We start from the raw sequence: 15,531 nt of genomic DNA on the forward strand, positions 1-15,531 counted from the left end.
TGGTGGTGGTGGTGGTGGGTGTGTGTGTGTGTGTATTCAATGGAATAATACTCAGATTTAAAGAAGAATGAAACTATGGTATTTGCTGGTAAATGGATGGAGTTAGAGAATATCTAAGCCAATCCCAAAAAGCCAAAGGCCAAATGTTTTTTCTGATATGCAGATGCTAATTCACAATAAGGTGGGGGGCGGGGTGCTAGGGAAGAAAAGAGTTACTTTAGGTAGAGGGGAGTGAAGGGAGGGGATATGGGGAAAGCAAGGGTAGTAGAATGAAACAGACATTATTACCTTATGTACATATATAACTGCATGACCGATGTGATTCTACCACATTTACAATCAGAAAAATGAGAAATTATACACCACTTACGTATGATATATCAAAGTGCATAAATGAGTTCTACTGTCATTGTATAACTAAATGAAACTAATTTTTTTTAAAAAAGGAGACAAGAAAGCAGCCTCTCACAACTACTATACTTACTTTTATAAAACATATAAGGCTAACCAACATATCCTAAATAAACTTGAGTCTTATTTTTGAAAACAGTGTCCAAACTCTAAGCAGCAGAACTTTGCAACAATGGGGAATTGTTAAATAAAAATTTATCAATATGGTACAATCTTAAAAATCATTAAGACATTTTTCAAGAAACATTTAACAACAAACATTCTTATTTGATAGAAAGATTGAGCCCAACTTAGAATACTTCCATTCAGAAAAATAAGAGAACACACAGCAAAACATTAAGAGTGACAATCTCAGGGCAGCAGAATTAATAGAACATTTAAACTTTTTTTCTAGCTAGGTTTCTGAATTCTTCTGTTTCTCCTCCTTCTTCCTCCATGTACAGCACTTACTACCAAAATCAGAAAGCAAGAGTTCATTTTTCAACGTCATGTGTGGACTCCAGAGTCTTGATGGGGGAAAAGTCAAATCAGATTCTGTGCCTGTCCAGCCAAGTAATTGACTTAGGTCATTAGTCAAGAAAGGTTAAGGAATTCACAGTCTAAAAAAAGTAAATGCGTGAATAAGAAACATCTGTTTTTCTGCCAACTTTATTTTTATCACAGAGAAATCAGAATCTGAAAAGAAAAGGAACCAGGCACCTTTTCCCCAGCTCCATGGCGAGGCACGATAAATCCAGAGTCCTGTGGGGTGGCAGCCTTGGCTGGGGCTGACGATGGCAGCATCTGTCCAGGCCACACAGGGAGGCCCCAGACAGGTAGAGAAAGGGCTATGCCTGCAGCACTTGAGAGGAGAGCGAGCAGCCGAGGGATCTGGTAACTGTTATGGCTTCTTGATGGCCCTTGAAATTCTGCCATTGCATTTGGCATCCATGGGACGTGGCTTCTAAGCATGTTTTAAGTTAAGGGGATCCTTGCTTTCAAGCTGGCTTCAGACACCTGGCTTATCACAAGGCCCCACGTACACTTCCTTTACAACAGTCTCTGGGATGCCAATAATCTAGTCATCTCAGGCCTGACCTTGATGGAAATATGATAAGAATAATGCAATTGACAACAATGGCCATCTCTGTGCCTGGCGCTCTGCTTAGACCACAGCCAACTCCATATGGCGATTGCTGACAGTATATCCAGCTCTACAGGTGACAAAACTTCAGCACAGAAGGGGCAAGGCTCGAGTCCAACCAGCCAGTTGGGTAGAACCCAGATTCGCACTCTGCTGTGTCGGATTCCAAAGCACCAGCTCTTTGATGGCGAAGAAGTTCTCCAGGTCTGGGGGTGCTGCAGCTCCACTCCTCAGCGGAGCCGGAAGCTTAACACCTGCACTGAATGGGGGAGGGCAGGGGACATGGCCTGGGGACACGAGCTGGGCCTCTGGATGTACAAGCACTGAGTTTCTTGGTGAAAAGGGGCAAGTGCCAATCACGGAAGAGGCACAGGCAAAAGCACAGCCCTGGACCAGGGGAGGCAGGAAGGATGGAGCCTGGCGCCACTCCAGCCCCTCTCTGACACAGTGTTAACAATCTGCTCACACTTCCAGGGACCTGCGTGGCTTCCCACCTCCAGGGGCCTTGTTCTCCTGCCAGAGTAAAACATTGAATAGCTGCTTGTATTCAACCTGACATCCATAGATATTTAAGAGTCTAATTCAATCGTTATATCTTTTCTGTAGACACAAAGGAACCACAGCCTTCTGCACCTACCCTGGAGCTTGCTGGCACTTGCTCTCTCTCCTCTCTCTCTCTCCCTGCCTTTCCTGTTTAAGCATGCTGGGGATGCACCACATGAAACAGAGCAGTTTAAGTAAAGATGGTATACACCAGTTTTACTCTAGTGCTTATAATGTAAGAAACCACTACATGTTCCTGATACCAACTGACGGATGCCAGGGACCTGGGCTTAGGTTGGGGGGTCCAACGACCTCATGAATGTAAGAGCTGAACAGATGGGCAATGTCTTTGGCAGTCAAGGGGCTATCAACTGAGGATAAGAAAAGCCAGAATCCAAGACCAAGGCTTAGGAGACCTTTCATTAAGGACAATCGTATTGTTATGAGGATTTAGTACATAAACCCCACAGCCAAGCCTGGTTCTCCCATTCCGTTTTCAGTGGAAGATGTGCCATGTTGGTGTTAAAATAAACTCTGAAGTTTTCTGTCTACATCAAGATGGCCGGCTTGCAAAACCGGGGAGCGGAGGCCAGCTGAGATTTGTGGGACAGGGGAGACATGCCATAGAAACCCATTCTATAACCTTTCACCATGCATGAAATTTACTGTGAATGGGATTCCTAAAAGCCCATGTTGGCCTCTGATTTAAAACTATTAAATCTGGTTTCCTGAGAACACCTCCATTATAATAAATACATCACTATGACAACATATGCTAATTACACAATCCCAAAGACCACAGTGAACAACCTATACATGAAAAATGCATTCGCACACGAGTGTCCTGGAGTCACACAGCTGAGCCCCTAGATTTGGGGTGAGTCGCAAGGAAAACATCAAACTTCTGAGAGACAGGTTGGCATCATGGTGGACAGTAGAGGGAGGGAGGTCACCAGAACACCAACTTAACACAAGGGACAAAACCAGGCCTGCTTCTATGTGGACAGTGGGTGGCGTCTCCAGTTTATGAAACTCAAGGGAGAAATGACCTGTATTTTACAGAACTAACTACGGGCTCTTCCGGAAAAACAGAGTGCTATGCAGATAACATGCACTTCTTCAACTTCAAACCATGTCCTGAAACACCAGGGCCACTGTATATAGTAATTTAAAAAAGAATGAGATCTCTTTATGGAACTTACTTAAAAGGATTCCTTTTTCTCAATCTGCATTTATTCTTCCTATTCTTCTCCCTCTCCCCTGTTTCCCTCCTTCTCAGACATTTTAGCCAGTGCTACTTGCTGTGAAGGATATACACATAAATTATAATCAAACGACAGGTAAGTGGGGTGGGTCAAAACGGTGGCCAGGGTTTCAGACTCACCACAGATGTGAGTTTGGATCTGGCTCTGCTGAGGCTTATCGCATGGGACGCCCAGGTCAGTTTATTCTTCTGTGTATCCATTAACCAGACCTGTGAGATGCCGGCAGTGAGCATATTTGTGAGTTTTCCTAAGGCTCACATGAGATGATGAGTGAACCCAACCTGGACACTGGGGACACTCAATACCTAAAATAATTAAATCACAAGATCACAAGATCTCGTGGGGACAGGGACCGAGTGCAAAGGTCCTGTAGACATAAGCCAAGGCCACCCCAACAAGAATAATAAGGGCCACTTATTGCTGAAGCCAGCTACTCAGCTGCCACCACCTGTGTTTGGAGGGACTGAGCGGTCTTAAGGGGAGGGGCAAGCTTGAGAGAGAAAAAAGACTTCAGGCGCACCCCAGCTGGACACCATGGGAGTGAGGAGCGGGGGCAGGCACCCTGCAGATCAGTTCAGGAAGCACCTGTGGCTTTCTTTGGTTGGTCCTGACTTGGAAGTGGGGACAGAATGAGAGAAGTCTGTTACTGTCCAAATCCAGACAGTTCCAGGTTGCCTACTGCACAGGCTGTGGTCTGGTCTGGCTTCCGGGGTTGGCTGCTTTGGAGAATCTGGTCAGAGTTCTGTTTGAACATGGCATGGCCCTTGTCCATCTGTGCATTTCACCTCTTACTAGCAAGATTATCTAGTGACTGTGACCTGTTTACCCCAGAGCTGCCCACACAAAGGACTGTGAGAGAAATTTTTCCCCCTGGCAAAGACTTTAGGGGAGCTGACCACACAGCAGGCTTCCTTACAAGCGCATCATTCCAGAAGGCCCCACAGCCTTGGGCCCACCACCATAAACCCCTGTATGGGAATATGCATGAATTCGAGAGGAAAGTGGGGCTTTGATACCCTGTAGAGACAGCCGTTATTCCTAGAACTCCTGGGAGGTGGAAATTATTCAGTCACCTTTCAACCAAATTCCTGCCTGACTGATTTGCTCTCGGGCTTCCTCTTCTCTGAGGTGGCAACACACCTGTTCTGGGTGAATATGAGTGAGGTAGAAGAGGGTAGGAAGGTAGCAGGAGCCAGCCGAATGGCAGAGAAGACCAAGCCAGAGCCAAGGGAAGGGGAAAGCTCACCGTTCACATGAAATTCTGCCAAAGTGATTACGAACGTCACATTTTTAGCAAAAGACAATGGAAAACTTTAGCTCTTCAGAGTTGGAGGGGAAAACGCTGCAACCCCAGAAATCAGAAATATGCTGTTCTGTGTAACAGGCCTTAGGCAGCATTCTGGTTTATTTTTAAAATTTTCTGTTTGGGGTCCAGATAGGCCTGGGCTTAAACCTTAGTTGACTGTGAGGAGTAAGGGAGGTGACAGCAAGTGTTCTGATGTGACAAGTGACATCTAACACTTGGGATGCACTCAGGAAAGAGTCACTGTTATTTTACACAATGGGATATGCCCATCCTCACAGGACAATGGCAGTGAAGGCTGGATACACTGGAGATCGGGCTAGGCACGGTGGTTGACACAGTGTGGATGTCCAAAAGGAATAGAAATATTCCCTAATAGAACCAACCGTGCCTGGCAAAGGACTGCATCTTGTGCTGCCCAGGGGGCGCTCTGGTCTAACCATGTGGTGACCCGTGCACTGACCTGTAGAAAGACAAGCAACCAGAGGAACCAGCTGGCCTCCGAGGTGGGGAAGGTTTGCAAGACTGCCTGATGCAGGTGCTCCTCATCTGTCCCTGGGGTCTGGCCATCGTCCATCCCCTCCTGGTAAAGCATTCTGATTTCCTTCCCACAGTCCTCATCCGTGGGTTTGGAGTTTCATGGTGGCTGGTGACTTATACTGCTCCAATCATTTCCTAAGGATGAATCAAGGATGCACGTATCTCGACCAGTCAAGGCCACCCAGGTTATGACTCAGGAGTGTCATGGCTTCACCACCCTCAAGAAATTCCTCGGTCAGCAAAGGGAAGGGGTCCATTCTGACAGCCTCTTGTGCTTGCCTGGGTCCAGCAGAGCCTGACTCACATCCCTAGACTCTTCTCTTAGGTGAGAATGCCCACTGCTCACCCTGCCCACCCCTTTCTTGCTTCAGCTGAGCAAGGTTTCTCTCACCATCAAGACAGCCTGACTGCTACAGCTGAGTTAATTTTGATTGAAAGAAGATAAAGAGAAGGAGATTCTGCCTTCAGAGAACTTGTGCTCTAGTTCTAGAAGCCGGCAAAATCAAATAAATCAAAAAAGCAAAATTTAAAATATGTAAGTTGTGACGAGCATCACCAGGTGAAAGAAGGGCTGTGGTGGAGAGCCAAGGGCCTTCACTGTCCTTGGGGAAGACACGGAGGGAGGTAGAATGTTCCAGTCCTCAGACCTGTGACTGTGCTGCTTCCCATGGCCAAGGGGACAGTGCAGAGCACAGTAAGCTGACGTTCAAGACGTGGGCAGATTATGCTGACTGGAGAGGACAGCCAGTGCAATCACAGCAGTACTAAAAAGACAGAGAAGAGGAGGAGGGCAGTCAGAGAAGAATTCGAAGATGCTTCTTTAGAGATGGGAGTAGAGGGACATGGGCCAAGGAATACAGGTGACCTTAGGATACTGGAAAAGTTAGAGAAACACATTGTCTTGTAGAGCCTCCACAAGGAGCCCGGCTCATACAACTGAGTGATTCCAACCCAGTGAGATCCATTTTGGACTTCTCATCTCCAGAATCACATGAGAATACATTCACGCTGTTTCAGCCACCTACTTGGAGTCATTTGTTACTGCAGCAAATGGAAACTAACACAGCGGGAAACAAATGCAGCCAGGATTGGCCTCTTTGAAGAGGCAGGATGAGGAGCAGGTAGCCAAACCAGGGCAGAGAGATGACCTGCCTGCCTCTGGAGACCCTGTGCGAGGGTTCAGACAGACGTGTGCTAAGAACAGTAAGTGCATCATTGTGACTGGAGCGTACGTCGCTTAAGATTAGAAGAAGAATTTAAAGAGCTTTTTTCCATGCAACCCAACTAGTGAGAAAACAAAGCACTCTTTTCATGATTTCCTTGATTTTAAACTTTCTCTTCTCTAGGAAGAGAACCAAAGTTCACCCATGTATTAATAATAACTAGACTGAAGATTTCCACAAATTACAATTTCCCTCAGGAATGCCTATCCATGGTCCTAATATGCATTCCAGGTTTTCCAGGTCTGCCTTCATCTCATATACTCTGTCCTGTGGATCGAGCAGTATGTTCTCAGGTCTGACCTATAATGGCATTAGATAAATCATCGCTGGATAAATGGGCCAGGTTTTTGGTTTAAAAACATACATACACCCTGAAGCTTGGTGTCCACCATGACCTTCTTTCTGAACTGAGTTCAGAAATAACTGAAATGTTTGTTTGCAAGAGGAAGAAGCTGACACACTCTGGGGTGACCATGTCCAGCAGCACCCCACATCTGATCAGCAGCTTGGGGTAGGGAGGAACAACAATTTTTTTTTTTTTAATGAGGCATTACCAAGACATCAAGTGAACTGGAGGTGACTAATTATGGCAACTGCCTCATGCTGAGAAGAAAATATTTTTTTTGGAGGGGGGCTGTCCCCCGTTATAACTTGGGCTGCTGAGCAAGCAAAGAGCAGTATGAATAAACTCTACAGGCACAAGAAGTCCAGGGCTTCCTTTTAAATCAGTTCCTAGAAGGAAAGGAACCAGTATATCACAGTGAGACAATCATTTATAATGGGACCATTATTAGGAGCCAAGATATAAAAATCGTACATGAAACAGCCTCATAAGCAGATCCGGTACGCGGCTGATTAACCTCCCATCCTACTGGGGACTGGGTGGCTCAGGGGAGTGGTAATGAGATGTGGGAGTCATTTGCCTCGAGGTCACAGGTTTTAGGCTGGACATGTTGGAAGGGGCCTAATTGCTACTCGTGGGCGACTCGGCAGCGTACTTCACAGAAGCACAGAGACAGGGGTTCAAGTCCCCGCAGCACCCCAACTAGCGCTGGGTTGTTGGTTTTTTTTTTGTTTTGTTTTTTTGGCTGGTCACAGATCTTTTCAAACCTCAGTTTCATTACTTACAAAAACTTGTCAAGGTTGATTTTGCTTTGTTAGATGAGTATGCTTGGCACACGAGATGCCCTGGGGAGGGAACCCAGTTGTAAACATGAAATTCATTTATGTTTCAGAGGTAGCATCATGTTTTCACCCCGAAAGTTTCCAGATTTCAGAGCAGTTCAGATTTTGGAGCTTGGGATTAGGGATGCTCAATAGTAAAAGCCATAATCCTAGGGGTTTTACATCAAATAGGATGAGTGACATAGTTGAACTCAGACAGTAGAATTCCATCGTTTGGTGGATTATTAAACTATTTTCTGATGCTGAGGACTGGGTAGAGTTAGGAAAAGATGACTTTCTTGCATCTGTGATGAGGGTGCCTCATGCCCAGGGGTCCCCCGTGGTGCATCTTAGTGTGGCCCCAGAGCCTCTACAGAAGCAAAAGGAACAGTGGTTAAGGTGGGAACTCCCGCCATCCCAGAGCTGTCTAGCTGGCAGAAACCCATAGCAAGAACACGGGGACTTAGCTTGGCTGTGCACCTCCACCATCAGGTGGGTCCTGATGCAACAGAATCACAGAAACAACTCACACGAGAACAGTGGGCCTGGGCGGCACGGGATTTGACCTGGTGTGCGAACGTGGCGCTCAGCAAGCTGATGGGACTCCACCGAGGCAGACATGACATCAGGGAGCCCGAGAGGAGGAAGCAATGAGAGGGACGTGAGCAAGAAAATAAAGTCAACATGAAGGGTCGGAGAGGTGACCTTGGGGACGGAAGTAACTCTCCAATAAACTGGTGGTTGTTTTTCTACTTCCCCCTCCCTTTGCGCTTCCCAAGGACTCCAGGCACTCCTGGGTTTCTGACCCCTATCCCCTGCCCCATACCTCCTCTCTACCTCCCTCTCCCCATTCCCTTAACCTTGACCTAGGCCAATACCTTCCTCCCAACACAGGATGTAAAATAGACACTCGCAAATTACCTTTTGATTTAGAAATCCAATTATATAAATACTTATCTATCTCTATATACCTTTATATATACATATCCATTACATATAGATTGATCCAAATGGATGGATAGATAGATCATCATTCTTTAGCTTATTTTAAAAATTTATTTTTTTGTTAAATGGAAAGAAATTGTCAATTGTTTGGGGGGCAGGAGAGCTCTTCCATGGGGATGTCACGGGATGTCACGCCCGATTTAGTAAAGCATTTAAGTGTTAACTCTCCAATAAACTGGTGGTTGTTTTTCTACTTCCCCCTCCCTTTGCGCTTCCCAAGGACTCCAGGCACTTGATGAAAAGGGAGGAATAATCCTTTCTTTGGTGTCTGCCATCAAGATCTATTTGGTAACCCACTCCTCTAATGCCGCCTGTGCAGAGAAATAATTTCGGCTCCCCGTTAATTTGAGTATTGAACTGAAATTCTGCAGCTGCTTTCTGCCAAGCCTGAAAGCAGAAATTAATTTCAATGACCCAGGCGAGTGGAGGGGAGCTCTGTCAGGTAATTAGTCTTCTTCTTTTGCTACTCAGGGTCTATCACGGTGTTAATCCATACATAAACCTAGGCATTCCCGGAGTCGCTGGCAATCGGAGGGGCTGTTTAACTGCCTCTTGCTGGGGTTCACAGAGCCGGGCGGGCAGGCAGGGGGATGAAGTCTCCTTTCATGTTCCCTTCCCTCTGCCTATTTCTGGCCACAGAATGAATGCGGCTGATTTACATGTTCTTTTCCCGTTTGATTGAGTCTGCCTTTGATTAAGTAGAGCTTGGGGTGGGAGAGGGGCTGGAGGGAGGGGTTCCCTCGCCCTCGCTTTCTGACTTGCCAATTTATTAATGAAGGAGGCTCCGATATTGATAGGCCTGACACTACAAGCACAGCAATTAAAGGGTATGTCCTTCCAGGCTTCTAATTAAAAAGGAGCCTTTTTTTTTTTTTTTTCCGTCTGGGATGACTCCTATTGTCATATTTGCATTCAATTCCGGCTTGGTTTGGGGGCTTCTCTGCCTTTTCCTTGAGAAAAATCTCCTGGGAGAAACTCAGACCTGAAAAAACAAACACAGTGTGGAAGGCTTTGTTCTTGCTGAGGGTCATCCTGGAATCCAAGGGGAAAGGTGGGTCTTGGAGAAGCCACCTGCTTCCCAAGCACCTTCTGCCCGCCTCCCGCTCCCTCCCAACTCTTGTCTGGGCTCATGGTTTTCAAGCTTTGAACCCTGAAGGAAGGGGAGGTAATGACTGAGCAGAACCTACTGTCGTCTTCTGAGCACCTGTAGGAGGAACTTCGAGGTGGTAGCATGGGTCACCCCTCTGGCCCCCTTGGGCTTTCATTCACAGGTGAGGAAAACTAGTGCTCGGCTGGGAGAGGTTCTGCAGCTGGTGGTGATTTCAGACCCAAAGTTCCTCTTCGACCCATGACAGGCACTGGACTCTGGAAGGGCCTGGTGCTAGGCATCACATCAGGGACAGAAACAAGTGAGCTGGACCATGCTCCTTCTAATGGGAGACCCCAGCCGAGGCCTCCTAGCCCCAAAAGGCTGACTATGGGGCCTCCCAAATTTCAATGGAAATAAGAAATCTGGACTTTGAAGTGAAATATTCCTTCAATAGCATTAATAAATTTGTTAAAAATCAACAAAGGCACTGAAAACACACACCTATTACCTGAGAAGCACACTTGCGACCTCAAGAGATGCTCTCCGTCTGACTCCCTAGAATCCTTAATACCTTTTATTTTTGCTTTGAGTCCCTTGTGTAAATGCAAATGAGCCAGCTTTGCCTGCCAGCTTAGCCTGTCACTGTCCCATCCAGCAGGGGCTGGCAATGGAACTGCCCTAGTACTATGTCAAAATCAAGAGGAAAAATGACTGGGACCCCAAATGTCCCCGAGTTGTTTTAGGATTGCTGACACAGGAGTTGCACCCTCACACAGACCAGTCACAGAGAACCCCCGGGGCCGGGGGCCTTCTCCCCACCCTGCCCCACACTGGGTCCTCTGGAACAGCCCAGGGATTCCCAGTTCAGTATTGGACCAGCTGTGTGATCTTGGCTTCCCGCTTCCTGTGCACTTTGGCTGTTACAAAACAGGAGGGTGGTTCTGACCCCACAGGCTGTGGGGTTCCCAGGGGATACTGTATAGGAAGGCTGAGCCAGCGCCTGTCCTCTTGGAAGGCCAGCTGGTATTACTTGTCTGCCTGCGGCTCCCTGACCCACAGGCTTGCTGGGCTTGGGCACCTGCAGGACCCAACCTGAATGGGCTCTCAGTTACGAGTTTCTACTCTGATCCTATTTTGCTGTGCCTAAAAGAACAACAATGACCCATACTGGTCCTTCAACCTGAGTTCTTCAACTTCTGAGGTGGGTTTTGTACCCATCCCTTTCCAGAGTGCTGGGAGGTTTTAAAGGGAAGCAGGCTGGCCCAGCCAGGAACAGATTCTCCTGGGGACTTAAACTTATATCACTCTAGCTTTCTTCAAAGCTCTTTTCTATACATGCTTAGGACTAAAGTTTGGATATGGAAAAAGAAAAAATATATATATCCCTGAATCTTCACAGGAGCTACAATTGTGAAATCTCCTAATTATTTCTGACTTTACTGAGAATTCCTAGAAAAGACAATATCTACTCCCAACCCAGAGAGAAAGTGGGGCGTGAGGAACAGGACGTCTCTGGTGCACCGCTGGGGTCAGAAGCTCTCTGCCCTGGGACTCAGAAGCCCTTGGCCTCAGACTCCCGGGCTGCCTCCTGTGTCTGGTCCTGACTGTCCAACATCTAGGAAACATGGCAGGTCGTTGTACCCTGCCAAGACCCAGGTGGGCTGATGTGTAAAATGGGAACAGTGACAGCACCTCCCTGGGCCATCAGTGGACACGTGACACTGTGCTCAGGGTAGTGCCTGGAAGGGCAGGGCATTATTCTAAGAAAATAGAAAGCTTCCATGGGAGAGGGGAAAGAGGGCCCTAGGGGAGGAGCGCATAGAGCAAGCAGTGGCCAGGGAGGGATTGCTGGGACCAAGGACCTGACAGGAACAATTGTAGAAGAGGAAAGGTTCAGAGCTTCAGAGGGCTCAAAGCTAGACAGCTGGCTTCACTGCCCTTGGCCCAACGGGAGGCAGAACATCATGGCAGGAGAGGAAAGCAGCTCAGGACAAGAAGCAGATGGAGGGCTCTGCTCACCAGGGACAAAACATACGCCCCAAAAGCACACCCCCAGAGACCCACCTCCTCCAGTCACCCCTTGCCGCCTCAGGCACTACCCAGTTAATCCATTTGGCAGAAAAATGTACTGATTAGGTTAAGGCTGTTCTTTCAGGATCACTTACTTCTAAACTTTCTTGCACAGTCTAACACGTGGCTTCTGGAGGACAACTTGTATCTCAACCATAACAAGAACCAAACGCCGTGTGCGTGCAAGGTGTGGTACAAGGTGGCAAGAGATTCCCCGGCCACCTGGTGGAACTGGGCAGGTAACCCTTCCCCTCTCAGAAAGGAAGGCCTGCAAGGAAACCAATCTTCCACTTGGGGACCAGGTCACTAATGCTGATACCAGCTACATGGTCCCCTGTAAGCTCCCAAGGTGGGAAGGTGGGGACACACACATCACAGCAGGCCCTCAGCAGGAAGAACATCTCCCAGGCCACAGGCCCCACCTATGGCTCCATTCTGATGCCCCCGACAAGGGTCTTTCAATGTATTTCCAGACAGAAGGGCCCGAGCACCCACTGCTGCAGGCTGAGCTCTATGCCACTCATCAAGGAACCTTCAGAAGAACAATCTCTCCAGCCATTTTTTTTCTTTGCTCTGAGGACGTATCATGGACTAAGGGAGGGTTAGGTGGTAGAAAGTTCCAGACAGATCTGATTTTAAATATCAGGTAGACCCCAAAAAGCAATATGGCAGTAGACCAGTCATAGGCACCTTTAAAGCCTCATCCACAATGTGGGGGCAGGCACAGACCATCACACAGAGACCAGGAGGACCGGCGAGAAGACCTAGGAGACAGGATGGGCATTCAATGTGTACTGCTGATTTTTTATTAGTAGGAGTTTCTGGATGCGCTCAGATGGGCAGGGGCTGGACAGCCAGGACCACCAGCCTGACTCAGACAGGTCCGTGCCTCCATCTAGAACTGGGCACAAAGAACTGGGCACATCCAAACCCCACAAGCCTCTATGGCCGGGTAAGAAATTTTTCCAACACCAGGCCCTTGGATTGGTCTTATGAATCCTTCAAATGGTTGGGTTAAGGCTGGCACCAGGAGGAAGCAGCCAGGTTAAATGGGGGCCAGGTCAACTGCTTCTTGTTGTTCTTCCAGAAACAAAGGCACAACTCTGGAGTGGTGGGGAGACCCCTCCAGGTTCACTCTCCTGGACAAGGTTTTGTTTTCACACTTCTGTAACTGAGTGGTTACTGTTCAGTGACCCTCTTAGAATTCCAGAAGCTACAAAGAAAAGAAATCCATCCATTGGTTACTAAAGTTCCCACGGAGCAGGAGGAAAGGGGATCATTACTAGGAAGGCAAAGGACCAAGCGTGGTGGGTGGGGAGGGCGGCCACTGCACTTTCCATCAGGAGGAGAAAATAACAACACACAGCAAAACCTCATTAAGTCAGTATCAGTTTACTCCAAAGAGCTTCTCATCTGCAGCAACTATTCCCCAATCCACCGGGTGCCTCTGTTGTAATCTTCTTTAACACCGATGATTAAATATATTAATATATCAGAGAGGCCAGACTTGCTTTATTGCATGAGGTGTTCTACAGTGATGTCCCCAAGGTGTCCTGAAGAGCCATGGACACACAGTAGGCATTCAGGAGCCCTTAGCTCCCTCCCTTGCCTTACATGTCGTTAGAGTATTCGTCTGGTCTGGAGCATGCCTCGTCCCCATCAATAACAACACGGTTCCATTTTAATGTACCACCTTTCATTAACGGGAGTCCCACACTCTTCCTGGCAAGGGCCTGTCCAAAGCACTTTAATGGCTACTGCAGTGCAGATGTGTCTCCTAGGAAAACACGGGCAATGCGTGGTGCCAGGACAGGAAGCGCCCATCCACCTCCGCCTTGGCAGAATGAGTTACGGAATTACATTCTCAACACAATTAGGCCAGGGCCACCTCTTGGTTCTGTACAATACGAGGCATTTTCCTCTGTGACCTGATTTCCGAAGCATCTTTGTCCCCTGCAGTGGCCACCGATGAAGATTGCACAGGAAGGCCAACGTGTGAGTGGAGGACGCCTTCCACAGGGGCGCCCAGGGCAAGGGCAAACTGCCATGCGGGGCTTTTTGTGGTGAGGAGGAGGACAAGAAAGATCTCAGTCATGGGGTGACACTGGTGGTGCCGAGATCTGAGCCCTCACCCTATGGGCGCCGTCCCAGGAGAAGCTGGGTGGGCATTTCTGCCCTTTGCCCTCCCATGGTGTCCCCAAGGAAGACACCGTCAGTATCCTCATTTTGTAGATAGAGACACCAAGGCAGAGAAAGGCTGGGTGTCTGTGTGGACACAGAAGGACACCAAGGGAGAGAGGAAAGAGACGGACAGAGGGACAGGGAGGTGCTGGGGAGCCACATTGACAAATTACACTGTCAGGTCACACACAGGCACAAACATAGCAAATACCACTATGGGGTGTAATTATAATGTGCCCATAAAAAAAAGAGGGGGAGGAAAAAAGAAAGGAGAAGGTCACCAGAAAGGTCCTGGGTCCACAGAAAATAAGCAACCCAGCTGGCAAAGGCACCCAGGTGTGGCCTCTCCGTCTGCGGACTCCCACGTTGACCCTGCTCCCCGGAGGGAGGGCGGCTTTCCTTGCGTGGTGTCAAGGACATATCACAAGAGCTCCTGCCTTGCTCCCAGAGGAGCTGCCGCAGAGGTCTCCTGATCAGGACCTACCAAAGGCCACTTGTCGCCCTTCCTCAGCCTGCCTGGGCAATGATGGGTCAAAGGGACAGGCATCCATCCAACAGGCTGAGTACTGAAGGGGCTTCCCACATCCACTCCTGGTAGCCCAGAGCGACCCCATAAACCCGGCACCAGGCCACGCTGGACCACAGGTGCCAAGCAGCAAAGCAGCTGTTCTGGCCACAGACACACTTAGGTTTGAAATCCGACTTGCAATCAGCAACCCTGGGCAAGGTCCCCATCTGTGTGTGTGGGCAGGTGCCACAGAGATGTGTCCGCCTCCCGCATACCCTCCAGTGGAATCCTGGACTGAGACGGATGGCACAGAAGGGTTACATGAATGGGCACCTTCACAGGCCCCTCTGATCTGGCTTCTTGTTCCTCCTCCTCATTAAAAATGCAGCATTCCCAGCCCACCCACATGTGTGCGCACAGGCTGGCTCAGCCCCGACCACAGGCCTCAGCCTTGCTGCCTCTGGATGATGGAAATGTGCGAAACCCAATCCAATTCCGTCCCTAGAGCTTTCTACGCCTTCACTTGTAAGATATTATGAAGACGACTTAAAAATATGAGCAGAGGCGTGTCATTTTCAAACTCGGGTATTTCGATATCCATTTGTAACAAGATGCTTGTCCTACGCTACCAAACTGTCAGCTCTTAGTTGACAGCTCTTTATGGTGTTCCAGTTCCCCAGTACACTCACATTTTAAAGTAAAGACTGCAAAGACTCAAACAAGTGAATCTCTACTAGAAGAAAACTTTCCTCCAAATGCAGGAAGGTCTTTGGTGCAGACGAGTATGGTTGTGTAGTGCTCAGGAGCGTTCGATGGCGTGAGGAAACGCAGTGTCCAGTCCCTGGGGCTGACTGCCTCCTGGTCTGGGGTCGCCTTCTTGGTTCCTTCAGAGAGTCAGACTACCAAAAGGACACGTGGCCCTTTGGACGGCACAGCTGGAATGGTACTCAGGCACGAGAAACCTGAAACGAAACCTCCCAGGAAGGTCCTTCCCTGCTCACCCAGGTGACCTACATCCAAGTAGAAAAGGAGACGGGTTCCAACCTCTGTTTGATGCGCTTGGGAGCCCGGGCAGGGTTCAGGGCGCTGCGAGTCCCCCCGAGCA

At 48.4% G+C, this 15,531-nt stretch overlaps 1 protein-coding gene across 3 annotated transcripts in view; it reads right to left on the reverse strand.

Annotated features, from left to right (window-relative positions):
• Positions 1–15,531, reverse strand: part of Wwox (WW domain containing oxidoreductase) — an 875,116-nt gene that overhangs the window by 436,241 nt on the left and 423,344 nt on the right. The window lies entirely within an intron of this gene.

This window comes from Marmota marmota, unplaced genomic scaffold (genome assembly GCF_001458135.2).
Source record: "Marmota marmota marmota unplaced genomic scaffold, marMar, whole genome shotgun sequence".
NCBI lineage: Eukaryota > Metazoa > Chordata > Mammalia > Rodentia > Sciuridae > Marmota > Marmota marmota.